Source organism: Gorilla gorilla, chromosome 8, assembly GCF_029281585.2.
Source record: "Gorilla gorilla gorilla isolate KB3781 chromosome 8, NHGRI_mGorGor1-v2.1_pri, whole genome shotgun sequence".
NCBI lineage: Eukaryota > Metazoa > Chordata > Mammalia > Primates > Hominidae > Gorilla > Gorilla gorilla.
The window spans coordinates 14,277,290-14,303,443 of NC_073232.2; the positions used below are offsets into that span (position 1 = coordinate 14,277,290).

At 44.8% G+C, this 26,154-nt stretch overlaps 1 long non-coding RNA gene across 1 annotated transcript in view; it reads right to left on the minus strand.

Moving 5' to 3' along the window:
- Nucleotides 1-19,842: 19,842 nt before the first annotated feature.
- LOC129524870 (uncharacterized) overlaps nt 19,843-26,154 on the minus strand; it is a 38,046-nt gene continuing 31,734 nt past the window's right edge. The window contains exon 3 of the long non-coding RNA XR_008668814.2: nt 19,843-19,891. This is a non-coding gene — a long non-coding RNA (uncharacterized lncRNA). The remainder of the gene's footprint in view (nt 19,892-26,154) is intronic.

A 26,154-nucleotide genomic window follows, 5' to 3' on the forward strand; every position in this document is an offset into this window, starting at 1 on the left:
TGTCAGGTTATCTCATTTTCTAAACCTCAGGGATGAACTATCTCCGGTTGGCAAGTGAGCGAATTAAATTCCTTAGTGGCAGGGTCAGTCATGCTAAATGAGGAAGTTGACTCAGCCGGGCAAGACAGACGCATGTCATTACTCATGGCAGGGTCCCCGCACGTCTGCTGCTGAGTCCTCCTTGGCCTCCCTTCCTTGAGCTGACTCATTCTTCATCTCACTTTTCGGTGCAGAGTTGCTGGAAAGGACACGTGGGGGGCCCAGATGGGAAGGAACATCCCCCAGGTGTTGGTTACACAGGAAATTGAAAAGCTGTCAGATCTGGGACACAAAGAGTGAGCTGACTTCCTGTACTGTGGGTTCCTAAGGGTACTGGTGAGACAATGTCAGAACCAGGCAGGGCGCTAGTCAGGTTGAACACATGGAAGTGAACTAGCTAAAGAGGGGAAGGCAAGGAGACACTGGGCACTCAGCAGAGCCAGGTGTTCAAGGCCCTTGGTCCCTCACATCCCTGGAGGACCTGTGTCTACCTTTCTCTATTGCTACAACCTTAAAACCTGAGTTCCATGGTTTCTTTGTCATGCCTGACTCTGACACCCTGTGTTTCTGGCCCCACTTCTCATTTGTGCTCTAGGATCACCCTCTGCTCCTGATCCAATAACAGTAATGATTGTCGTTCCCTGGGTGCTAAGCATAGTGCTCTAGTACCAGGCACAGTGCTCTCCCTGATCCAGTCACAGTAATGGTCGTCATTCCCTGGGTGCTAGACACAGTGCTGTAGTACTAGGCATAGTGCTCTCCCTGATCCAGTCACGGTAATGATTGTCATTTCCTGGGTGCTCGAAATCCCCAGGGATATTTTGATGGGTCCTGGTATGTATATTTTAGCAAAATACACATACCAGGACACATCAAAACCCTCTGAAATAGAATCTATAGGGATGATGCCTAGGAGGGGCCATTGAGGATGACTTTTGATAGAAATCCACCCATCTGGACTCTGGGGGCATCCTGGCTTTGACTGATCCCATCACAGGGGAAGAAACCAACCTCATTCTCCTACCACTGAGACTCTGCAGGAGCCCCATCCTGGGTACCCAGGCTATTTAGCTTCTTCCTTTGACCTCCTCCCTCAGAGAGATATTATAACTCAGGCTGCATTCCAAAGCCAAAACCCTCAGTGCCATGAGGGTTAAGCATTGGTTCAGGCAGCCCATACCTCTTCTCTTTCTCAGACTGTGCTTGGAGGCTCCTTCGGCAGAGGCCACCCAAATCCCAGAGAGAACCTTTGAGTATGCCACACCCATCACTCAGAGGTCTTCAAAATAAAATGCTAATGGCAACCAGAAATAAGACTGTTCTACCCCCAGATTTCATGGTAATAAGGAAAGAGCCTGTGAATCAGGGAAACAAAAGGGTAAGGGGCGGGAAAGGTCAAAGCAAAAGGGAGTGCGTAGCCCATCACCCAAAACAGCACCCAACCCACCAGTCTCTGCAATTAAGCACCAAATACAAAAGTAATTAAAATAATAACAATAGCTGAGCCGCTGCGCTGGGAAGAGTGTATAGGAGATGAGGGGGTGGTGGCCTTGACCTCATGCACTAAGAGAACATAAAGGATTTTTCTAAATGCAGAAGCCACCCATTGAACAGTGTTAAGGGGCCACTGGGAGAGGGAGCAACTCCCGTTCTTGTCCAGAGAGGAGGCCAGCACCACGCAGCACAGCACAGGGGTTAAGATCAATCAGGGATTTCAAAGAAAGACATGCTGTAATTAAAATCCCAGTTCCCCCACTTTCTACTTTGGGACCTCAGACACAGCCTCTTTATCTGTTATCGGGAATAGTCATTGTATCTACATCACATGGCAAATGTCAAGTGTTAGTAACCTGACAACTGGAATTAAAATTATATAAGCAGAACATTTATCTCAGTGCCTAGGTCTGGGTATGAGCTCAACAGATGGTTGATAATCACTCATGTAACATAGTTTCCTCTCCCAATTTCCACTTCTGACTTCTGGACAGGTGCTGGGTAGGGACTTCGTTACTCAGTCTCATTTTCTCCACCCACGAAAAGAGAATAATTACCTCTGACCCCAATCCCACTTAAGTCTTTATTTCCCCAAAGGGTTAACACATATCTAACATCTAAAAAGAAATATTTCATCTATCTAGTGTAAAAAATGCATTTTCAGGATCCCATAGGCATCACCATTCCTGTTACCCAAACCCTGGTGAGCCAATAAATAAAAAGTTATAGCACCTCTAAAAGGGCCCAGCAGCCAGAGAGAGAAAGTACCTACAAAACATTCACAACGCACACCCAATAAAATACAGCCATGCATTGCTTAACGATGGGGATACATTCTGAGAAATGTGTTGTTAGGTGATTTCCTCATTGTGCAAACTTTATGTGCTTACACAAACCTAGATGGGATAGCCTACTACACACCTAGGCTAGACGGTGCAGTCTATCATTCCTGGGCTACAAACCTATACAGCATATTACGGTACTGAATACTATAGGAAGTTATAATACAATGGTAAGCATTTGTGTATCTAAATATCCACAAACAGAGAGAGAGTACAGTCGAAACACGGTATTATAATCTTATGGGACCACTGTTGTATATGTGGTCTATCATTGGCCAAAAATTATTATGAGGCATATGACTGTCCCTGAAGAAGAAAGATGAACACCTGTGATAGAAGATAATAAGAATAGTTGACCGGGCGTGGTGGCTCATGCCTGTAATCCTAGCACTTGGGGGACTGAGGCGGGTGGATCACCTGAGGTCAGGAGTTCAAGATCAGCCTGGCCAACATGGTGAAACCCCGTCTCTACTAAAAATACAAAAAAAAATGAGCCAGGCGGTAGTGACACGTGCCTGTAATCCCAGCTACTGGGAGGCTGAGGCAGGAGAATCACTGGAACCTGGAAGGCAGAGGCTGCAGTGAGCCGAGATCATGCCACTGCCCTCTGGCTTGGGCAACAGAGTGAGAATCCATCTCAAAAAAAAAAAAAAGAAGAAGAAGAAGAAGCAAGGAGACCCCAAAAATCATAAAAAAGACTCCAGGAGCTTACCAGAAAACATGTTTTGGATTTTAAAATGTAGTACATATAAACCAAATGTAAAAAATGTGCCAAAGTACAGAGAAAAAAAATTGAGATGAAAATCAGGGGGAAAGAGAAGACACTTGAAGGACAGCTCTGGGAGACCTCGTAGTGGATTAACAGGATTTCCAGAAGCAGACAAAAACATTGTAATGCACTAACAGGGACTGTGTTTACCATCCTGCCTTGAGCAACTGGAACACCAGCCAAAATGCATGAAACTGATTTCAGACACTGAATAACAGAAGCACAGGACTTCCAGGTTCATGTGAGAATGCCGTTGCTAAGATTATAGATTATTACTAGGTCTCAACTGGCTCAACCCTTGACTACACATCTTTTTAGTATGCCTTGTGACCAAATGGGAAATATACTCTGCTGCGCACCTGTTAAATCAAGTTCAGCCTAAAGCTGCCTCCTTTATGAACTTACATATTTTACGTTTGGCCTAACGATTTCTCTTTACATCGTGAGCTATAACAAGTGGAGGTGTAACCAGACTGCAGCCTACACTTGTGCCAATCACTGAGTTTTGGGCAATTAGATGTAACCAACTGTTTGAACCTTGTTCAAAGAAGGCAAATGCCGAGCTGTAACCAATCCAACTGTTTCTGGGCCTCACTTCCTTCTCTATACGTCACTTTCCTTCCTCTGTTCATAAATCTTCTTCCACCTTGTGGCTGTGCTGGAGTCTCTGAGCCTACTCTGGCTTTGGAGGCTGCCCGATTCATGAATTGTTCATGGCTCAATTAAACTCCTTTAATTTAATTTGGTTGAAGTTTTTCTTTTATTCCACCAAAGCACTGTGGTTGTTTCAAGGAAAGGCATTTAGACAATTGTTTGCATCTCAAGCTGAACAAGTCACTTTTTCAATAGAGCTTTATTTTTACTGGAGAGAACAATTGACAGACAATTCATGACTGGTCATTTAAACCTGGGTGAATACGTGTTTACCTGCTGACCTTCTCTCCACTATTATCCTATGACCCTGACACATCCCCCTCTCCGAGAAACACCCAAGAATGATCAATAAATACTAAAAAAAAAAAAAAAAAAAAGAAGGTACAAACAAAAAAAAAATAATACTCCCTTGTGGGCTCGTAATAAACACTGGGATGCAGACTGAAAAAAAAAAAAAAAGAAAAGAAAAATTTAGGAGAGCTAGTTCATAGATTTCAAGGTGAGTTGTTTATGCTTTCCAAAAATTTTAATTGAGCAGTCTAGATATTCTGATGTCCTCTGTTACTGAAAATTACTTTTGTTGCCAAATGTCTGTGTGCATGTAAATGTGGATGTGGGGTTGCTGCAGTAGAGAACTTTTCATTTCTTTATGGACTGTAGCAGAGTTTCCACTTGAAAGTAACGTCCACAGGAGAATATAATATTTCAAGAACTCAAATAAAATAAAGTCTTATGGGTCACTTATAAAAAAAAACCTGAGTGAATAGCAGACATTTTCTCATTTCAAGGAAAACAACTGACACTATTTGTTGCCACTGATGCAATTTCAGCTTTCAAGAGGAAGTTATCATTTTGGAAAATTTGTCTCAGCCACTGTGGTCTCACTCAAGAAGAAATAGATAATGTGAATAACCCTTATATTTGTTAATGAAATTGAATGTTTTGTTTAAAATCTTCCCATGGATGGCCGGGCGCAGTGGCTCACACCTGTAATCCCAGCCCTTCGGGAGGCCATGGCAGGTAGATCACTTGAACTCAGGAGTTCAAGACCAGCCTGGCCAACATGGTGAAACCCCATCTCTACTAAAAATATAAAAATTAGCCAGACGTTCTCACTGGAACCCAGGAGGCAGAGGTTGCAGTGAGCCAAGATCATTCCACTCTACTTCAGTCTGGGTGACACAGGAAGACTCTGTCTCAAAAAAAAAAAACTTCCCATGAATACAACTTCAAGCTTGCATAGCTTCATTAGAAAATTCTACCAAATATTCTGCTGTATAAAATGGCCCTCATTTTAGAGAAAAAATAATATCATTTCTACAAAACTCTTTCAGAAAATAGAAGGAGAGCTAACACATCTCTATTCCTACTCATTTTATGAGACCATTATTACCCTAATGCCAAAGACTATTTAAAAATTGGGGTTGGCGGGGCTTGGTGGCTCACACCTGTAATCCCAACAGTTCAGGAGGCCAAGGCAAGAGAAATTATTGAGCCCAGAAGTTCAAGACCAGCCTGAGCAACATGGCAAAACCCCGCTCCTACCAAAAAAATACAAAAATTAGCTGGGTATGGCGGCGCACACCTGTAGTTCCAGCTACTCAGGAGGCTAAAGCAGGAGGATCATTTCATCCCAGAAGGTTGAGGCTGTTCTGAGCTGTGATCGCACCACTGCGCTCCAGCCTGGGTGACAGAGGGAAACCCTGTCTCAAAAAATAAATAAGTAAACAAATTTTTAGAAATTGGGGTTAGAAAAGATGCAGCATTTCCTAATAGTGACAAGTGTGAAACTCTAAAATGGATGAGAGAAGGAGAAACTGAACTCAGCATCTCTCAACACCCACGGGATGTTTTGTGAAGCGGATATTCACAGCAGAGAACTCTGAAGTTGGAAGGTCCAGGGGTTTTCCCATGCCCAGGAGTACTGGGATTCCAGTTCCCTCTGAGCCACCCCAAGGGGGAAAGAAAGGGGAGGCCTGCCCCATGATGAACAAGAAGTTCCAGGTAAAATTAGATTTAATAAAACAATTTCACTGCTTTAAAAATAAAAAAGAAGAAAGATACTGAAAACCACTGACAATGCAATCACTTATTCTTCTGAACTTGAAATACTGGTTTCTTCTTTAAGAACAAGACAAAAGAAGTGTTACTTTGCACACCGGGTCGTTGGTCTTTGGAACTTGTTTTCCTTTGAGGTATTACGGGTTGGAAAACACAACAGTTCATCTGTGTGGCTTACATACTTATTGAGTGTCTACTCTGTGTCAGGGACACAGTGTTAAGACATGCACCTTTCCCTATTGCATGGAGTTTATATTTTCAGAGTTGAAAAAAATCATTTAAAAAAGAGGTCCACTATTAGCAAAGAAAAGATGGGAATGTCTTCCCACAAAATTTCTAAGTCTTAGAGTGTGAACCTGCATAGACAGGAGGCTCCAGCAGAGTGGTTTACTTTACTCATTGCCCATACACCAGCTTTAGAAAACCATAATTCTTTTGGGAGGATGAGGCAAGCAGATCACTTAAGGTCAGGAGTTCGAGACCATCCTGGCCAACATGGTGAAAACCTGTCTCTACTAAAAATACAAAAATTAGGTGGCACAGTGGCGGGCGCCTGTAATCCCAACTACTGGGGAGGCTGAGGCAGGAGAATTGCTCGAACCAGGGAGGCAGATGTTGCAGTGAGCGGAGATTTACCACTGCACTCCAGCCTGGGTGACAGAGCAAGACTCCATCTCAAAAAAGAAAGAAAGAAAGAAGAAAGAAAAAAAGAAAGAAAGAAAGAAAGAAAGAAAGAAAGAAAGAAAGAAAGAAAGAAAGAAAGAAAGAAAGAAAGAAAGAAGAAAGAAAGAAAGAAAGAAAACTGCAATTCTAACAGCGCTTGGAATCAAAGCCAGCCCTGGACAAGACTGGAAACTGGCCTGATTGGTGTTTGGTTGATTCTTAGCCCCTGATCCACGCCTCTCCCTTCCTCTCCCAACCTGTGCTTTGTTCCATTGCCTTCTGGCTTGACCAAGGCCCCCTGCCTCTAATGGTTGAAGAAATTCCTCTTTCCATGGCATTTGGAGCTAAATCTGAGTTTCCTGAAGGCTGACAAGCCTCAAAGCAGAAAGCCTCTGCTACTGTGATTGCAGACTCCACGACAGTGCGGTGGGAGGAAAGGTTTGAACTGTGCTCTTCGCTGAGGAATGGGCACTGCCTCCTCCCAAGACTCAAGACAGGGGACACAAGACGGAGGCACAGATGCTCCAGGGACCTAACACAGGAGTGCTGTTTGCCAGCCTGCATGTGGGTGGGAAGGGGAAGCTGTCCCAGCCCCCTCCGAGTTTTACTGTAGGCTCAATTATAAATCCATCTCACATGACCTCATCCCCTCCCCAGGCTAACTGAACCAGAGCCCTTTCCTTCCCCCTTTGATGGAGATGACCAGCAAAGCCCTTGGCTTAAATGAGTTTCTCTGTTCCTCAGTGATCAGATTTGACTCTGATTTGATTTCACATGCAGAGAACACAGATAAATCATTGTGCTGGGCTTAATAGAATTGAAGACCTTGTCTCCTGTCCACACTGACAGCAGAGAAGGTGGGGGCCGAGGACAGGGGAAGCAGAAACCAGTGAGGCAGAGCAAAGACTGCGTAAGTTCGTGTGGTCATCCCAGAAGGGAGAACAAGACGGTGTCCAGAGTTGCCTTTCTTCCTGCCTGCACTCGAAACCACAGCCCCACAGGGAGATCAATTCCTGCCTCCCCCAGAGACATTATAGAGCAGAGGCGACGATTTCAATTTCCAGGCCTCCCGGAGCCACCAGCCTGAAGCTGTTCCCCAGCCTCCACTCCAGCACATCCCTGGCTTCCTTTGGCCTCAGCCTTTGGCTACCTGTCTCCCTCCTCTTTCTGTCCAGGTTCACTACCGAATCTCAGTATTTCCTGTCTCTCAGTTTCTTCTGTCTCAACTGAGGACAGCCCATGTGACCCTGAAGAAGTGCCCACTCAGACAGCCGTGGGGTCCTTAGTCATCTTTCTCTAAAATCTCAGTCTCCACCTCCTTCTAGCCCACTTCCATCTGTATTTTGGCCAAACTCCACAGCTAGGATAGGATTCCTTATGAGCTCAGTGACCTTCACTGAGGCCACTGCACCACCCAGGCTACTCTGGGGGTTGGCATGAAGGATGAGATGCAGGACTCTGTGGGTTTCATCTGTTTTCTTTTGCTGTGTCCTTCACCATGATGTTGGTCAAGGTTCTTGGTTGCAAACTCTGGATAGCGGATTTGGTTTGGATACTTGTCCCATTCAAGTGTCATGTTGGAATGGGATCTCCAGTGTTGAAGGTGGGGCCTAGTGGGAGATGTTTGCGTCATGGGGTTGGATCCCACATGAGTGGCCTGGTGCCCTCCCCGAGGTAATGAGTGAGTTCTCACTCTGTTAGTTCCTGTGAGCTGGTTGTTTAAAAGACTCTGGCACCTCCTCCTCCCCTCTCCTTTGCTCCCTCTCTCGCCATGTGACACACCTGCTCCCCTTCCGCCTCCTGCCGTGAGGAAATGCTTCCTGAGCCTGCAGAACCAGGAGCCAAATAAACCTCTTTTCTTTATGAATTACCCAGCCTCAGGTATTCCCTTGTAGCAATGCAAAATGGACTAACACAAGAGTTTAAACTGAAAAGGAATTTACTTAAGGATGTTAAGTAGGAGAATCATGATGGTCCACAGAGCTAGCCTCTACTCTAGGCCACCAGGAACAATGCTCGATCGCATCATGGGGCAACTTCTGTCACAATTCTGGGGGTCAGTGATTTAGGCAAATGGCTCTTCTGGCCGCTGCTGGGTTCAGTTAGAAATCTGCCACTGACTATTTACCAGGCAGCTTAGATGTCCTCTACACGTCTCTCTTAGCTCTTTGGAACATTTTCTTGCAACAGCAGCAGGAAAGCTCACCTGCATGGCTAGGTCCCAGTGCCTGGAGTCCCACCATTGCCACCTGGCACAGCTGCACACCACGCCCTGTGCTCCCAGGAGATCCCATGCCCTGATGCGCAGCTGCCTTCCTGGGATGCCCACTTCCCAATCCATGTCTCACAGGGTGGGCGTGGCGTGCATCCATGTGGTGGATCCTAAGTTACATGCCTCCACCTTCATGTGAGCTTTATGGAATCTGCCCTGAGAAAGCAGGATTCCTAATATGGGAAAAGACCTGCTGACTCATGATATGGGAAACAACCAACATCTAGGGAGAATATAAAAAGACGTTGGCAGCTACCAGTGATGAAGGCCCACTCCACCATCCAAGCCCAGCAGCCGACTGTATCGTTCAGAAAGCTGATAGCCCAGGCAGAGAAGAGGTGGCTCTGCAGACTTCCCCAGGGTCCCTGCCTCTGACTCCTGAGTTGTGTCGTCACTCAGAAGCATTCAGAAATGCCAGGATATATCTACGTGTTCACTGGTGTCCCAAGGGCTGATGCTCTCCAGCACACTCTCAGAGACGGCTCCATGACATCATATTGATTCTCATTTCTTTCATTACCCCTCTGTAAAGAAAGCCTCTTCTGCAGTCCTGCCACACTTGAGTCCTGCACCATGGTCTGGTTTAGCCAGGGGGGGGCCTCCCAGCCCTCCCAGCCCTCCCAGCACTCGTGTGTATCTCTGTCATTGTTCTATGAAGCTTTATGGTAAGCATCTGCTTAAGTATCTAACACCATGTCTGTAATGTGAGTTTTGCAGGGCAAGTTGGTTTCCCACTCATCACTACAACCCTAGAACCTCTCACAGTATCCAGAGCAGAGGGTTCACTTAGGAAGTGTTTAGGGGGTGCCCCTTTCATGCTCTCAATCACTTTGATAACATGAGTTCATAGAGGGTTCCTCCATGCCAAGTGCTACAAAGGTTATACTGAGGATACGGCACTTCCAGAACTCAGGAGTGAATTCTGCGTCATCGCCCCATGCTCTAGAGAGAAGAGAAGAAATGTATGTTTGGTCCCCTGTACAAGTCAAGGGAGGTGTAGCTTTTACAGCAAGACCAGAAGAGGGAAAAAGCTGCAGCGTCCCCATCAGCACCAGCCCTGAATGGCCTCGGCTCTGCACAGGCCAGGGAGCCAGCAGACTTGTGGTCTGACTCCAACACGGAGTGCAATGCAGCATCCCCTTGACTCCAACACTGAGTGGCAATGCAGCATCCCCTTGACTCCAACACCGAGTGCAATGCAGCATCCCCTTGACTCCAACACCGAGTGCAATGCAGCATCCCCTTGACTCCAACACCGAGTGCAATGCAGCATCCCCTTGACTCCAACACGGAGTGGCAATGCAGCATCCCCTTGACTCCAACACCGAGTGCAATGCAGCATCCCCTTGACTCCAACATCGAGTGCAATGCAGCATCCCCTTGACTCCAACACGGAGTGGCAATGCAGCATCCCCTTGACTCCAACACGGAGTGGCAATGCAGCATCCCCTTGACTCCAACATCGAGTGCAATGCAGCATCCCCTTGACTCCTACACTGAGTCCAACACTGAGACCATTCACATTGTTATAAAGGAATACCACAGGCTGGATAATTTATAAGGAAAATAGGTTTATTTGGCTCATGTTCTGCAGGCTGTACAGGAAGTATGGTGCCAACATCTGCACCTTGTGAGGGCCTCAGGCTGCTTCCACTCATGGCAGATGGCAAAGAGAGCCATTGTGTCCACAGGTCACATGGCCAGAAAGGAAGCAAGAGCGAAAAGGGGAGGTTCCAGGCTCTTTTAAACAACCAGCTCTCCCATGAACGAATCGAGTGAGAACTCATTACCATAAGGAGGACAGCACCAAGCTGTTCATGAGCATTCACCCTCATGGCCCAAACACCTCCCCCTAGGCCTCACCTCCAAACTTGGGGATCAAATTTCAACATGAGATTTGGAGGGTCAAATATCCAAATCATAGCACTATACTCTAAGCTTCTCATCTCAGAGACATCAAAGCAGGGAGCTGGCAAAAACTCCTGCTCAAGTGCATGGCAAGGCAGGAAGTCCTGAGGTTGCACAGCCAAAACATGGCACCTGCTGCTGGATTCCAAGCCAGTGTAGAGGGTGGTTAGTTGGATGAGCTGTAAGTTCCACAGATAAAGCTTTGTTGAAGGAGAATTGTTGAGAAGCACAACCATACAAAAATGAGAAGACTAGGAAAAGCTCCTGGGACAGACAGCCCTCTCTTTCTGCAGGTAGTCTGGCAGTGGGAGAGTCAGACAGTGGGCAGATTCCTTCAACCAGCCCATACCTCATTCCTGGCCATGCAGAAAGCAAAATCATGGCGCCTGGATGGTTTTCTATTTCTTGGCCCTTTTAATTATTTCATAAGAATTCAGTTAGACTTGATGTTATAGACTGAGTCGTGTCCTCCCAAAATTCATACACTGAAGCCCTAACCTCCAATGTGACCGTATCTATTTGAAATAGACCGTATCTATTTGAAGACAGACCGTATCATCTATTTGAAGATAGAGCTTTTAAAGGGGTAATGAAGGTTAATGAGATCATAAGAGTAGGTCCTAATCCAGTAAGACTGGTGTCCTTCTAAGAAAGAAAGCGACACCAGAGGTGCATGTGCAGAGGAAAGGCCACATGAGGACCCAGCAAGCCAAGGAGAGAGGTCTTGAGAGAAACCCACTCTGCTGGCACCTGGGACTTCCAGACCCCAGAACTGTGAAAAAAAAAAAAAAAGTGATTTCTGTTGTTTAAACTACCTGGTATTTTGTTATGGCAGAGTCCTAACGAACTAACACACTTCGTTCCACTCATCTTCCGTGAGTTTCTCCGTGTGATTTGGGCCTGGAAATGGAAACAGACAAGTTTGGTTAACAAAATTTGCTTCATTGACCATCTATACTTCAGCATATTCCAGAAATGTTTTTTAAAGGTGTCATTTTTTAAAGTATGGCATAATACTACCGAATCTGAAATCCAAAAACAAAATGTTAGAATTAAAAAGGAAAAAGGTTTACATGACTAATATAATTGCTTCCATGATATTTGAATTTGGGCATCAAACTCAGCTTGAGGCTTCCTGAAGATCAAGGCAAAAGAAAAAAATTGTGTTAACAAAATTATAATCATCTGGAGAACTGGTTTGCTCTTCCAAGAGCAAACCAGTTCTTCAAGATAAGAAAGGTAAAGTTCTTCAAGGTAAAAACAAATTTTTTTCTATGATCACCAGCAGTCAATAGCATTAGACCCTTTGTCAACTAACTATCTGTGTAAGGCCTGGGAGACCCTTGAGGTCGGAGGTGGGGGAGGCTGATTAAGAGTTTCAGAAAATGAGCCTGGGTATCTTGTATCATTAATTTACTCCCTTAATAAGTTCAATCTGGACTCTTTTTCTCAACCCCCTCATTGTCAAGGTAACCCAACCCCCTTCCCCTTCCTCTAACTCCACCCAGCCCCATCCCCAATTATGTCAATGGCAGCAGGGAAAAGCGAGGGCAGGGGAGAGGGAGAGAAGCTGTGGGGAAAGGAAATTCAGCATGGAAGTGGAATAAGTCAGCCCACCCTCCCATTCTCCCACCGCCATAGCCCTGTCAGCAACACACAGAAAGCTGAAGCAAGACACAGGGAGCAGGCTGGGCACGCTGAACTCACCTTCTAGGAGTAAACTGCAGTTCACTTCGCACACATCTGTGAAGTGGGCCTCATCTGTTAGACAAACTCACTAGGCTTCCATTCCTTCACTTACGGTGACCTGGACTACATCTTCTCAACACTCATCTCTTTTCTCATCAATGCATGTGTTCATTTATTCATCAAGTATGCACCTGCCCTGGGGCTAGGGTCTGGGGCTGTCATACAAGTCCACTGACGAGCTGAGTAATCCTCTCTGCCCATCACACACTCCACTCTTCTCCACTCTGCCCAGGACCCAGGGTTGATCTGAATGGACTACACAGCAGGTGGCTTGACCCAGACTTCCAGCTGGATTTGGCCAAGATAGAGCACACGCTGTGTAAAAGTGGGCAAGTCATTTAGTTGTCTGTGCTTCATTTGTACCCACTCCCTCACGGACCTAGAGATGATGAGGTGAGGTTATTCACGTGTTCATCATTCTGCAATTATTTTTCGAGTGCCTGCTCTGTAATTTCTAGGTGGGGCTGACCTTACAGGCACAGTACCTGAGCAGGTGTAGAGGGTTCCCTGTGCTTGGTTCAATGCTCTGCAGCCACTACCTTGAAAATCTTAAGAATATCCTTAACAAGAACCCCATGTTTTCATTTTGCAAATTACGTAGCTAGTTTTTCTCCTGTATACACACTCCTAAGAGCTAGAGATACAGCAGTGAACAAAACAGACAAAAATCTTGCCTGCATGAAGCTGACATTTCTCATCTGTTAATTCATTTAACAAACACTGTGCTCATACTGTATGAGGAAGACCATTTCAGGAGGGGAGAGGTGCACAAACAGCCTAGGTGAGAAAACATTTGCATAAAGAATAGGCAAGAAAAACAGTACAACTGTCTTCTTTCTTTCTTTTTCTTTTTTGTACCGTGGCACTGACTAGGACCTCCAGTATTACATTGAATAAAAGTGATGATAATCACCACTCTTGCCTTGCTCCTGATTTTAATGAGAATTCTTCTAATATTTCTCAATTTAGGTTGATGAGTTTTGTTGGGTTGGTGTGAAAGTAACTGTGGTTTTTGCCATTTATGTAATTTTTTATCTTTTATTCAGTTAAAAAATTCCTTTCTAAATTTAACAAACATTTTTTGATCAGCATTTATGTTAAATACTGTGAAATGCTTTTCCTTTAGCTATTGAGATAAATATATCATTTTTATTTTTCTATCAGTGCATGTGATGAATTATATTTATAAATTTTTTAAAGGATTCCGAATACATATTTTTTAAAGACCCTGAATCTACAGGACCTGCTGACAGATCAGATGTGAGTCATGAAAGAAAAAGAGAAGTCAGGCCAGGCATGGTGGCTCAGACCTGTAATCCCAGCACTTTGGGAGGCTGAAGCAGGCAGGTCACCTGAGGTCAGGAGTTCGAGACCAGCCCGGTCAACATGGTGAAGTCCTGTCTCTACTGAAAATACAAAAATTAGCCAGGTGTGGTGGCAGGCGCCTGTAATTCCAGCTCCTCGGGAGGCTGAGGCAGGAGAATCACTTGAACCTGGGAGGCGGAGGATGCAATGAGCCGTGATCTCTTGTTGCCTGGGCAACAAGAGCAAAACTCCATCTCAAAAAAAAAAAAAGAAAGAAAGAAAGAAAAACAGTCAAATACAATGCCAAAAATTTTGGCCTAGACAAGTGAGCAAATAAAATTGCCATTTATCCAAACAGGGCAGGCTATAAGAAGAAGGTTTTGTTTTCAGTGAGAGAGGGGAGTCCAGAATTAGCTCAGCTTTGTACATGTGAAATATAAGATGTCTGTTAGGTGTGAAATGGAGATGTGGACCAGGCATTTGAATACATGCAGTAGAGACTGAGAAAACAAGTACTGGCTGAATACATGAACATATTAATTTGAGAACCATCAGCATTTGTGGACATTGAAACATTCTTAAGGACCTCCATATATACAGGAGTAAGTAAATCTCAAAATTATTTGCAAAATGTTTTCCCTTCTTTTGCTTAGAAGGAAATAAGTGCTCATACAGAGTATCTATTCTATGATGTTATTCAGCAGGTCCTTTTGTTCTAGGCTTCCATAATATTCCTCACCACACATACAGGTTTTTTCTGGTAGTATAGATTTTTGTCTGATAGATTGTCTTCAAGAGTCTACTGTATCTGTAAAATGTGATGAAAATTTTGCAATTTGGCCAAGCAGATCTGAAATAGAACAGGTACATGGACATACAAACACACACACACACATGCACACACACCAATTTTACTGTATGTAAATTTAAAATATTTTTTATTTTATTCTTCATTGGCACATAATAATTGTACATATTTATGGGGTACAGTGTGATGTTTCAGTACATGTGTACAATGTAAAATGACTACATTGGGATAATTAACATATCTAGATCCTCAAAGATTTAATATTTATTTGTGGTAAGAACATTCAAAATCCTCCCTTCTAGCTATTTTGAAATATACAATATATTACTATTAACTCTAGTCACCTGACTGTGCAGTGGAACACTAGAACTTATTCCTCCCATCTAAATGTAACTCTGTACCCATTGACCAGTCTCTCCTCATTCCCTCCTTCTCCCTACCCTCCCCAGCCTCTGGTAACCACCATTCCGCTTTCTACTTCTATGAGATCAACATTTTCTGGATTCTACAGATGAGTAAAATCAACGAGTATTTGTCTTTCTGTGCCTGGCTTATTTCACTTAGCATAATGTTCTCCAAGCTTATCCATGTTGCTCAAAGGAGAGGATTTCATTCTTTTTATGGCTGAATGGTATCCCATTGTGTAAATATGCCACATTTTCTTTATCCATTTATCTATTGATGGACACTTAGCCATATCGTGGCCATTGTGAATCATGCTGCCTCCATCTCAAAATTCTGCCTTTGATGTTTTACAAAGATACCATCCAGCCTAAAGGAAGAAATGATCTCTTCAAGTAAAATGGAAGGTGCAGGTATTTATAAAGTGGGATGGCTATGATGATGGGCTTCTACTTATTACTCATATTAAATGATGTGAAGTCTGAGCCAAAGGCAAGTTCCTCTTGTTCCATAGGTTCCTGGGTCTAAATTTATAGCATCAAGACTGAAGACCAGAAGTGACCCTCAAAGACGGCACAATCACCTAGTAGTCCATTCATTGTCCTGCCTTTAAGTAGCACCACACCCTAAGCCACTGTAGACCTAACTTCCTTAACTATCTCACAGAATTATTTAGAGAATCAAACAAGAAACGCAATGGTTAAGAAAAATATTGAGCCCTTGGAACCAACCCAAATGCCCATCAATGATAGACTGGATAAAGAAAATGTGGCACATATACACCATGGAATACTATGCAGCCATAAACAAAGGATGAGTTCATGTCCTTTGCAGGGACATGGATGAAGCTGGAAACCATCATTCTCAGCAAACTAACACAAGAACAGAAAACCAAACACCACATGTTCTCACTCGTAAGTGGGAGTTGAACAATGAGAACACATGGACACAGGGAGGGGAACATCACACACCGGGGGCCTGTCGGAGGGATAGGGGCTAGGGGAGGGATAGCATTAGGAGAAATACCTAATGTAGATGACAGGTTGATGGGTGCAGCAAACCACTATGGCACATGTATACCTATGTAGTAAACCTGCACGTTCTGCACATGTACCCCAGAACTTAAAGTATAATCATTAAAAAAATGAGCTTTACAAATAAGAAGCATTCTTTTTATATGTGTGCATCCAAACTTACTGATCATTTCTATCCTAAAAAGTAAGAAACCCAAAGTTATAAAAGTTACCAGAACCTAGTATACTTTAATATTTAAAAGGATCCATTCAACACACAGTTGCCCTGGAGTCCTGTCTTCAACATTGTTTTCTTTCCTTTCCCCAAACCAGGCAAATTTATTAGATTCCTGATGAGATTACTGTTCGACTCCTACATCCTCCCTCTGCTCATCCCATCCCTGACTAACGTGTGACCTTTTTTGACTGAATTATTGAAAGCCATTAATGGTTTCATTGCTTCTGATTGCCAGCATTTGCCAATTGTGCCGTGGCATTTATCAAGCTCTTGTTAGGCTGGGCACGGATCACTTCCAGCATTGGTTTAAGCTCCACAAACTAAATTTCCTTAATTAGAATCAGCTCAGCTCCAATAGTCCAGGCTAATAAGCTACTAATGGATTTGCCATGGAGTCTGTAGCAAAAAGAAACAGAATTAGTTGATCTTTAGCAAAGTTAAACAGTATTGAACTTACAGAAAAGGAAGTCATTTCTCTAGAGCCCTGATGAGATTTGAGGTGATCAGCCCCACTGCGGGTGCAGGGCACTACCCCAAGTAGTGTCCTCGTATGGAAGGGGGGTTGGGCTTGCAGGAAGCTGCTTTAACGCTGAGGGTCTCATGTCCCCTTCCCTTCACCTTTATCACCTGCTGTGTTCATGTCTAAGATGGCTTCTGATAAAGAAGAAAGGCATTTAGGTCAATGGGAAATTGTGGGGAAGTTGACTCCCCGAAGAAACCGCAAGCTGTTCCCTTCATTTAACTGCTCAAGTAGTTTCAGAGAGTTCCTGAAAAGAGGCTTGCCTTAGCAATCAGAAGATCTGGGTTCTTACTAGCTCTATGGACTTGGGTAAACCACTCTACCTCTTAACATTGGGCTCCAATTACATCTTCAGTGAAATAGGGATCATGAAATCTTACCTACTTCCAAGAACAAAGTTTGGTCCAGATGAATTCTGCCCAAGATCTCCTCGACGACTAAACCAGGTGAGCCCCATCCATTTTCCCATCCATGTCCTAATTCCCCTACTTTACCTCCTTCCTCATTTCACACCACGAAGATCTAAATCTTCCCTCCACAGTGGGCGAAGGAGTTTGGCTGCATCATGGCGGGAAGCATGGTTTTTGTGTGCAACCAGCAAAGCTCCTTCAGTTTTGAAAGGGAATTGGCCTCTGTGATTACAAAAAACAAAAACAAAACAAACAAACAAAAAAAAACTTAGCTTAAAATCTGCTCAGGTTTGAATAGAAAAGTGGTGGGTAGAAAGAAGCCCAAGGTAAAAAAGGGAGAATGGATTGAATGTGAGTTTTCTTGACTCTTTCTTCCCACTGTCTGCCTCCTCCACGGGTATCTCTCACTTACATTCCTGTCGCATCATCTAAGTTGCCCCCAAAAACTACGTGCCCCTTTAACATTCATTCATTCTCATTCAATTAGCATTTGCTGAGAACTTCTACTTGCTAAGCACCGGGCTTGGAATAAAGGTGCTGGGTAAATTGGGCCAATCCCTGCCGTAGGAAACTCACAAGTTAGTAGAGGAGTCAGTGGGTAAAGGGAGGATTAGGGGGAAACATGTCAGGGACGTCTCTGTAGTGCCTGCAAGGTGATGCAGGAGATCAAGACGGGAAATGGGAGTCCTGCAGAAAACGCTCATAGCGGAAGTAATGCCATGCCTTGTCTTGAAGGAGGAGCTGGGGGGATAAGGTGCACTCCCAGACACGCCCTGTGTCCCCGATGGCACTCACCCTCCTCTGCGCTTTGTTTCCTCACCGGTCCCCCCACCAGTCAGTGACCTCCTTGAGGGCAAGAATGGCCCTGTTCATCCTCATGTGCTCTGCACTTTGCACACTTCCAGGCACATTAGAGGCCTTTGATCCAAGGCTGGTGGATGGATGGATGGATGGATGAGTAAACAAGAAATGAGCAAAACGGCTCTTTTGAAAAGTGCAGCCCCTAGATGATGGGTTGATTGATGGGTGCGGCACACCACCATGGCACACATATACCTATGTGGCAAACCTGCACATGCTGCACTCGTATCCCAAAACTTAAAGTAAAAAAGAAAAGAAAAGAGAAAAGGGAAAGGAAAGGAAAGGAAAGGAAAGGAAAGGAAAGGAAAGGAAAGGAAAGGAAAGGAAGGGGGGGAGGGGAGGGGAGGGGAGGGGAGGGTAAAGGGCAAGCAGCCGTTGAAGTAGGAAGAGGATGATAGAAAAACAACGGAAGCAAACCTCAGGGCCCCAGGGTTTTCTGATTGCTTGATTGAGATGGAAGACTTGCTTGTGGCCACCCACTGAGGGCAGAAAGACTGAGCGGGTGGGAGCCTGGGGCCCTGGAGGGGTGAGAGCTTGGGGCCATGGAGGGGTTGGAGCGCAGGGGCGGATGCCATTCACTGCACAGGAAGAACAACGGGGTAAGAGGGGGTGACAGGTTGATCAAGGCTGTGCCAGTTTGGGTCCATCGCAGCAGGAGAAGAGGCAGGAGGCTGAAGAGCTCACCGGCTTCCCGGGGCAGTGGCCGTGCTACCCTCTGCTGGTGCAGGACAGATGGGGACTCCTTACTCATCACCTCTCCTGGTTAGCTGTGCCCTCCCACACTGGGGTTCTCAGACCCCCAAGTCATTTACCACCCTTGGCTCCCAGTCCTTGTCCTTTGGGCACCTTGAAAATTTGCCTTGTCTAGAGAATCAGGTTGACAGGTGCTTTTCATCAAAAATCCATTGCAAGGTGGCACCTGACAAGCTTTGAATGTTCTGAGTACGACAGTGTCCCCAGTCTCAGTGTCTTCAAAAGTTTGTCTTTGCATCAGCTTGACTGGACAGAAGTTCTTGTGTTCTTATTTCCCTTACAGATAAATTCCTGTCCCATCTCCCTGTCGGCTGCCAGCGAGATGGAATCACTGTCTGCTGTCAGCTGGAACAGTTCCTGATAATAGGACGTGCCAGGAATGGGTTGTGTGTGTGTGTGTGTGTTATGGGATGCGTGTATGTATTCTGGGGTGTGTGTATGTGTGTTGTGGAGGGGTATTGTGTGGTGTGTGTGGTATGGCGTGTGATGTGGTTATGGTGTGGTGTGTGGTGATATGTGTGTTGTAGACTGTGTTGTGGGTGTGGTGAGGGGGTGTGTGTTGTCATGTGATGTGTGGTGTGGATATGCGTGTGGTGATATGCATGCAGTGTGTGTGGTGTGTGTTGTATCTTGTGTGTGTTGCATGTCTTGTGTATATGTTGTGTGTTGTTTTGTGTATGTTGCGTGTGTGTCGCGTGGTGTGTTTCATGTGTCATGTGTGTTGTGTGTTGGTGTGTGTTGGTGTGTGTCATGTATGTTGTATTGTGTCATGTGCGTTGGTGTGTGTGTCGTGTGTTTTGGTGTGTTGTCTGTATTGTGTTGTGTGTGTGTGTGTGTGTGTGTGTGTGTGTATGTGTGATGCTCTCTCATGCTAGTTCACTTTCCTCAAATCCCAGCTGGGCTCTGAGCACAGGTTCCAGGTGAAGCCTGACCAGGCCAGGTGACACAGCTTCCTTGTTTCTGTCCCTGTCTCTGGTCCGCTGCAGCCTTAGGAACCGCAGTCTCTTCTTCTTCCCCAGCTGTGTGGTACGAGAAGTAGCTGTGCTTGTAACAGAGCTGGTCACCAAGGCGCCTTGGAGACCAGGGATGAGATGCAGACAGAAAGGTGGGTTTGGAGCACAGCCAGGGACCTGGGGGACCCGAAAAGGGAGTGAATAATTACTAGTCAGCCCAGTTATGTGATTTTCCTCTTCTCTGCTCTACTTAGTCCCGTGGAGCCCCGGGCAGAGCACCTAGTCAAGGCGTCTGGAAAGGCTGAAGCCCTAAGAAGGAATTAGAAGTTCCAGGTCAAGTCCAAGGTGGAAAGACGCTTCAGCCCACAGGAGCCTAAGTGTGGCTGGGAAGACCAAGCAGCAATGGGGATTTTATCTTCCTGCAAAGGGTGTGCAATGGCCAAGATAAAATGCTGAGAACAGTTACCAGGCCTGTGAAAGCCGTGTGAGGGGTGCCCCACAGAGCCAGACTCATCTGACATGTGGGGAGGAAATCCAGGCCGGTCCTAGGAAAGCTGTGGGAAAGCTCCCGGCCTTCTGTGTGGGACTTTTCCTTCCCTGCCTCCATCTCACATCACTCTCCTTCCAGAACCAAGTACCTCCCTGATGCTCCCTGTTTCCATCCAAGGAAAGCAATCTTGAGGCCCATTCCAACTGACTCGCAAATGCGTGGATCTTACCACCCACTTCTTTCCATCTTAGGAAAGAAATCCTCTCTCATGGGCACTCAGAGGCAATGTGGTGCATAGTAAGGAAGCCATTTCGGATAGGAGGTCCCTTTCCTTGCCCTCAAATCCAACTAACTTTTAGTTCTGTTGATGATCAATCAGAAGCTTTTAATATTTTATAAAACCCTTCTGTATTTCTTCATAAGTGAACTTCCTTTATGTATAAGGGAACTAGGGAAGCTGTTTCCTAACTCCTTCCTTCCCTGCTTCCCTCCTTCCTTCCTTCCCTCCTTTCTTTGTTTCTGAAACTTCTTTCCTTCCTTCCTTCCTCCTCTGCTTCCTTTCCTCCTTCCTTCCCTCCTCCCTTCCTTCTTTCCTTCCTTCTTTCCCTCCTTCCCTCCTTCCTTTCTTCCTTCCTTATTTCCTTCCCTCCTCCCTTCCTTCTTTCCTTCCTTCTTTCCCTCCTTCCCTCCTTCCTTTCTTCCTTTCCTCCTTCCTTCCCTCCTCCCTTCCTTCTTTCCTTCCTTCTTTCCCTCCTTCCCTCCTTCCTTTCTTCCTTCCTTATTTCCTTCCCTCCCTCCTCTCCCACCTTCCTTCCTTCCTTCTAATGTATTTTGTGCCCATTGTGGGCCAGCATCCTGATGGCTAGGCAGGTTCTCCAGGCCACCTCTCTCCACCTCCCCACCTAGGGAGCTCACACTGATTCATTGTACGTGATGTCTGGAGCACTTTGGCCTTTGTGGCACTGTGCTATGTCCCAGGAGCGTGTTCATCCTCCCTCCTCACTGAGACAACTGATAGCATCTTACCCCATTCTGTCCCTGCAACCTCCTCACCACCATCACTTTTTGCTCCAACTGATAACTTCCAAGTACTTTCTAGGCAGTCTGTGGTCAGTGGTACTAAGCCCATGTCATTCATGGCTTCTTTCACTGGTAGACATTTGCCCCTAGGAAGTTTCTGATCTGCACCTCCACAAATAGCTGCCCGTGCCACCCCTCCACCTAAGAGTTCATCCTCAAAGGGCAGACCCAGAGGAAATAAGACCCAGAGGAAGCATGCTTGGGGCCCTTTGGCAGACAAGTCCAAGGTCAAGACATGGGGGCTGTAAATGCAGATAGGAATCCACAGACTATCCCATGGGAGGAGCTGGCCAGTAGAAGGCCAAATGAAGCCCTGGTGGCCACAATTTGCTCCTGAATTCTTGTATGTGACACCAGAAGCCTAAGCAATAAAAGAATACACAAAGAAATTCTATGTCACCCAAATTTAAAACTTTTGTGCTTTAATAAACACTATCAACAAATTGAAAAGATAGCCTACAGAATGGGTAAAAATATTTGCAAATTGTACATATGATAAAGAATTTATAATTCAATAATAAAAGGACACATAGCCCAATTTTTTAATGGGCAAAGGATCAGAATAGATATTTCCCTAAGGAAGGTGCACAAATGGTCAATAAGCACATGCCATTTGAAAACATGCTCAACATCATTAGTCTTTGGGAACTGCAAATCAAAACCACAATGAGCCACCACTTTATACTCACTAAGATACCACTTATCCAAAGGTCAGCATGGCCATTCACTGCTGGTGGGGATGGAAAACAGTCAGGCAGTTCCTCTAGCAATTAAGTTATCCTGTGATCCAACAATCCCACACCTAGATATATATCCAAGAGAAATAAAAACACGTCCACACAAAAATCTGTACACAAATGTTTATAACAGCATTATTTGTACAGGACATACAACCTGTGTGTCCATCAGCTGATGTATGGATAAACAAAATGTCATAGATCCATATCATGGAATATTATTCAGCCATGAAAAGCAATGACACACTAATACATACTTCAGCATATACGAACCCCAAATGCTAAGCAAAAGACATCAATCACAGAAAGTCACTTAGTGTACAATTTCATTTATATGAAATATCCAGAATAAGTAAGTCCATGGAGACAGAAAGCAGACTGGTAGTTGGCAAGGGCGGGGAGGTTGAGGGGAATAGGGAGTAACTGCTCAGTTGAAAAAGAGTTTTCTTTGGGGGTGATGAAATGTTTTAGAAAGAGACATAGGTGATCACAGCACACATTGTGAATGTAATAAATGCCACTGAATTGTACACAAAAGACCACATGTTACATGACTCCATTTATATGAAATCTTCAGAATAGGCAAATCTCTTTTTCCCTATTCAGAAAGTAGACCAGTGGTTGCTTAGGGCTGAGAGGCTGGGGGATAATGTGATGATAGCTGAATGGTACACACTTCTTTTTGAGATGATCAAAATATCCTAACATTGGCCAGATGCAGTGTCTCACGCCTGTAATCCCAGCACTTTGGGAGGCTGAGGCAGGCAGATCACCTGAGGTCAGGAGTTCGAGACCAGCCTGGCCAACATGGTGAAACCCCATCTCTACTAAAAATACAAAAATTAGCCAGGCATGTTAGTGCATGCCTGTAATCCCAGCTACTCAGGTGGCTGAGACAGGAGAATTGCTTGAACTCAGAGGCAGAGGTTGCAGTTAGCCAAGATTGTGCCACTGCACTCTGTCTCAAAAAAAAAAAAAAAAGAAAAATATCCAAAAATTGGCTGTGGCAATGGTTGCACATATCTGTGGCTATAAATTACACATATTTATATTTTAATTAATTATGCATTTTAAGGATTAATTATATGGTATGTGAAATATATCTTAATAAAGCTGTTTTTAAAAACTAGGGGCCCAGGCCAGTTCCTAAAACATCTCAGTTCCTAAAAAGCCTTTTGGCTCTTCTGCCAATGGAGGCTTTGTAGTTTGTCTTCCATGCTGGAGCCTAGCCCACTGTGTCCTTTCTAACCTTTTTCCTCTTCTTTTCTCTTCTTCTGCTTCTTCTACCCTATCTCAAAAGCAATCTCCATTTCTAATGCCAATGCAATTGAGTAAAATGTGTTTCCTGAACTTCATGCCCATGGGCTCTCCCATTCTATTCCGAAACCTCAAGGTATTTTTCTAAATAAAGACAGCTTCTACCCTAAGAGGAATTCCAGCATTAGCTATGGAGATTTTTTTCAACCCATTGGAAGATTTTAGGGCAAAAAAGAATGACTGCAAGGCTGGGCACAGTGGCTCACACCTGTAATCCCAGCACTGTGGGAGGCCGAGGCTAGTGGATCACCTGAGGTCAAGAGTTCGAGACCAATCTGGCCAACATGGTGAAACCCCATCTCTACTACAAATACAAAAAAATTAATTGGGCTTGGTTGTGGGCGCCTGTAATCCCAGCTACTCCAGAGGCTGAGGCAGGAGAATCACTTGAACCCTGGAGATGGAGGTTGCAGTGAGCCAAGGTCATGCCATTGCACTCCAGCCTGGGCAACAAGAGTGAAACTTCATCTCAAAAAAAAAAAAAAAAAAAAAACACAAGACTGCATTTCAGCAACATGGCAGAGGAAAGTCCTACTAGAGAACATGTAGCCTACAGTGAGTATAGACAAGAGGATTAAAGGGTAGATCCATCAGCTCTTGGCAGCTGTTCAGTTAAGAGCTAGGAAAAAAGTGGAATCTAGGATTTCTCCCAATGTTTGGGCAACTAAGAGGCCAAGGTGGTGCCAGGAATTGAGTGAAGGATCACAGAAGTAACGGTAAATCTTCTTGGGGGAAGACACTGGGCTGCGTTTTGGAAACATTGAGTTTGACCTGCTTGTAGAACGTCGGAGCAGTGATATCTAGTCAGCAGTTGGATATGCAGGTGATGTGCACAGTTGAGTGGCCCCATATGGAGAACTGTCTGGGGTATAAATTTACACAAGGAGTCACTACCTAGAGAAAGAAGCTGCAGTTTAGTTGGAATTCTCCCTAGAAGAATCTGTATGACAAGACAAGCTTGGCTGTGAGTAAAAGAATTAAGACTGAGAAGGCCCTGCCAGAGAAGTTGGAGAACCAGAAGAGACCAGCACCCCAGAGCCAAGAGATCACTTGTAAGGGGCAACTGACAAGAGATTAAGTCAGGAAATATTTGGAGACAACAGACTGGAAAAACTATCATTCCATTCTCTTTATCTTTGAGATGGATAATATCTGCCCTGTAGGGTTGTAAGGAGGAGTGAATTAATGAATGAAAACACCCCCCTCAAAACTAGCTCCAAAGTCCCAAGGCATCGGCCAAGGCTACAACCAAAACGCTTTGGTTCCTAGTTCAGTTCTGTCTTCACGACACGATGCCTTTGCCATTCAGGTATCTTGCCTGCAATGTAACAGCTACATAAAGAACTATTCATTTAACAAACTGTTATTAAATACCTATTACTTTCCATGCACCGTGATACAGAGATGAACAAGACACAGATCCTTCTCTGGTTGAGAAGCTATCACGTCAGGTTCAAATCAGCCTAGTTCTGCTAACTCTGATGGGGGTCTGAGGAGCATTGTAATGACTCAGTGGCCAATTAGATGTTTTCAAGCAGTTTATTGTGAGGCTCACACACATCAACAATCATGCAAATATATTCAATACACACAAGTAGTGATAAGAGAGAGGGGCAACAAACCGTGGCAGTAAGTAGGTGGGGAGACCAGCACACTAACTGACCAGACAGGCAGGTCCAAATTTCCCTCCAAAATCAACAGAAGGCCTCAGAATTCTCAGGGGCAGAGTTTCTGCAGGCATCTTGGCCAGGGTCAGTCTCTTTGCTGTTTTCATGGCCTCCACAGGAGGGTCCATGGTCACTAACTCAGCCATGTTTTAGCTTCACTTTCCTGTCAGGTCTCCGGGGCGCCTGGCCACAGCAGGTGTCATCACCTCAGTCCACCATACATATGCTTGTCACTTTCAGGGGTCAGCAATTCACTGTGGGCCACGTCAACCAAAAATTATCAGAGACAGGTCTCAATCAATTTAGAAAGCTTATTTGGCCAAGGTTCAGGATGCACACCCGGGAGGCAGGTGCCTTTCTCCAAAGATGATGTTGAGGGATTCAAAATTTAAAGGGGAAAGGGCGGATGTTGGAGAAAGAGGAAGAAATTTTTTAAAGATGTGGGTAGATAAAAAGACGATTCCATTCACCAAATATACAATTTATATGTGAAAGAAGGGTAGAGTAACACTCATGTAGGCCTTCCTCCAGCTCAGCGAATCTGCATTTTTACAGCAGAGGAGGCAGTCAGATGCACATTTGTCCCAGGTGAGCAGAGGGCTAAATTTGAGTTCCATCCTTTGTCCCATACCTCTGAATATAAGCTATCATTGACATTGTCAAGGTAAAATTCAACTGAACGGTTTTTTGGGTAAAGATCTTGGGGTCCACAAGGCATTTCCTAGTGGGAAAACTGTGAGGGAAGCATGTAGCTTTTTTTTATCTTCATCGCTATCTTATTTAGGAATACAATTGGAGGCACATTTGCCTGATGCAGTTCCCAGCTTGATTTTTCCCTTTGGCTTAGTGATTTTGGGGTCCTGAGATTTATTGTCTTTTCACAGCTGAGTTACATGTCATAAGTGACTCCATTTTGAGACATTTAGGATCATAAAACATTATTATATATCATAAATGGAAAAAGAAAACCAACAATCACAGTGCAAGCTAGGGTGGAGGTGTGGCCAGGTATGAGTAACGCAAAAGTGAGACTGCCCATGAATTTGCTGGTGGAAGTAAACTCGGGGAAGGTTTAGCTGGGGTGTCCTAATGGAGAGGTGAAAGGCAAACATAGCTGGGAGAAGACACGGTCCATTTAGAGATAATGAA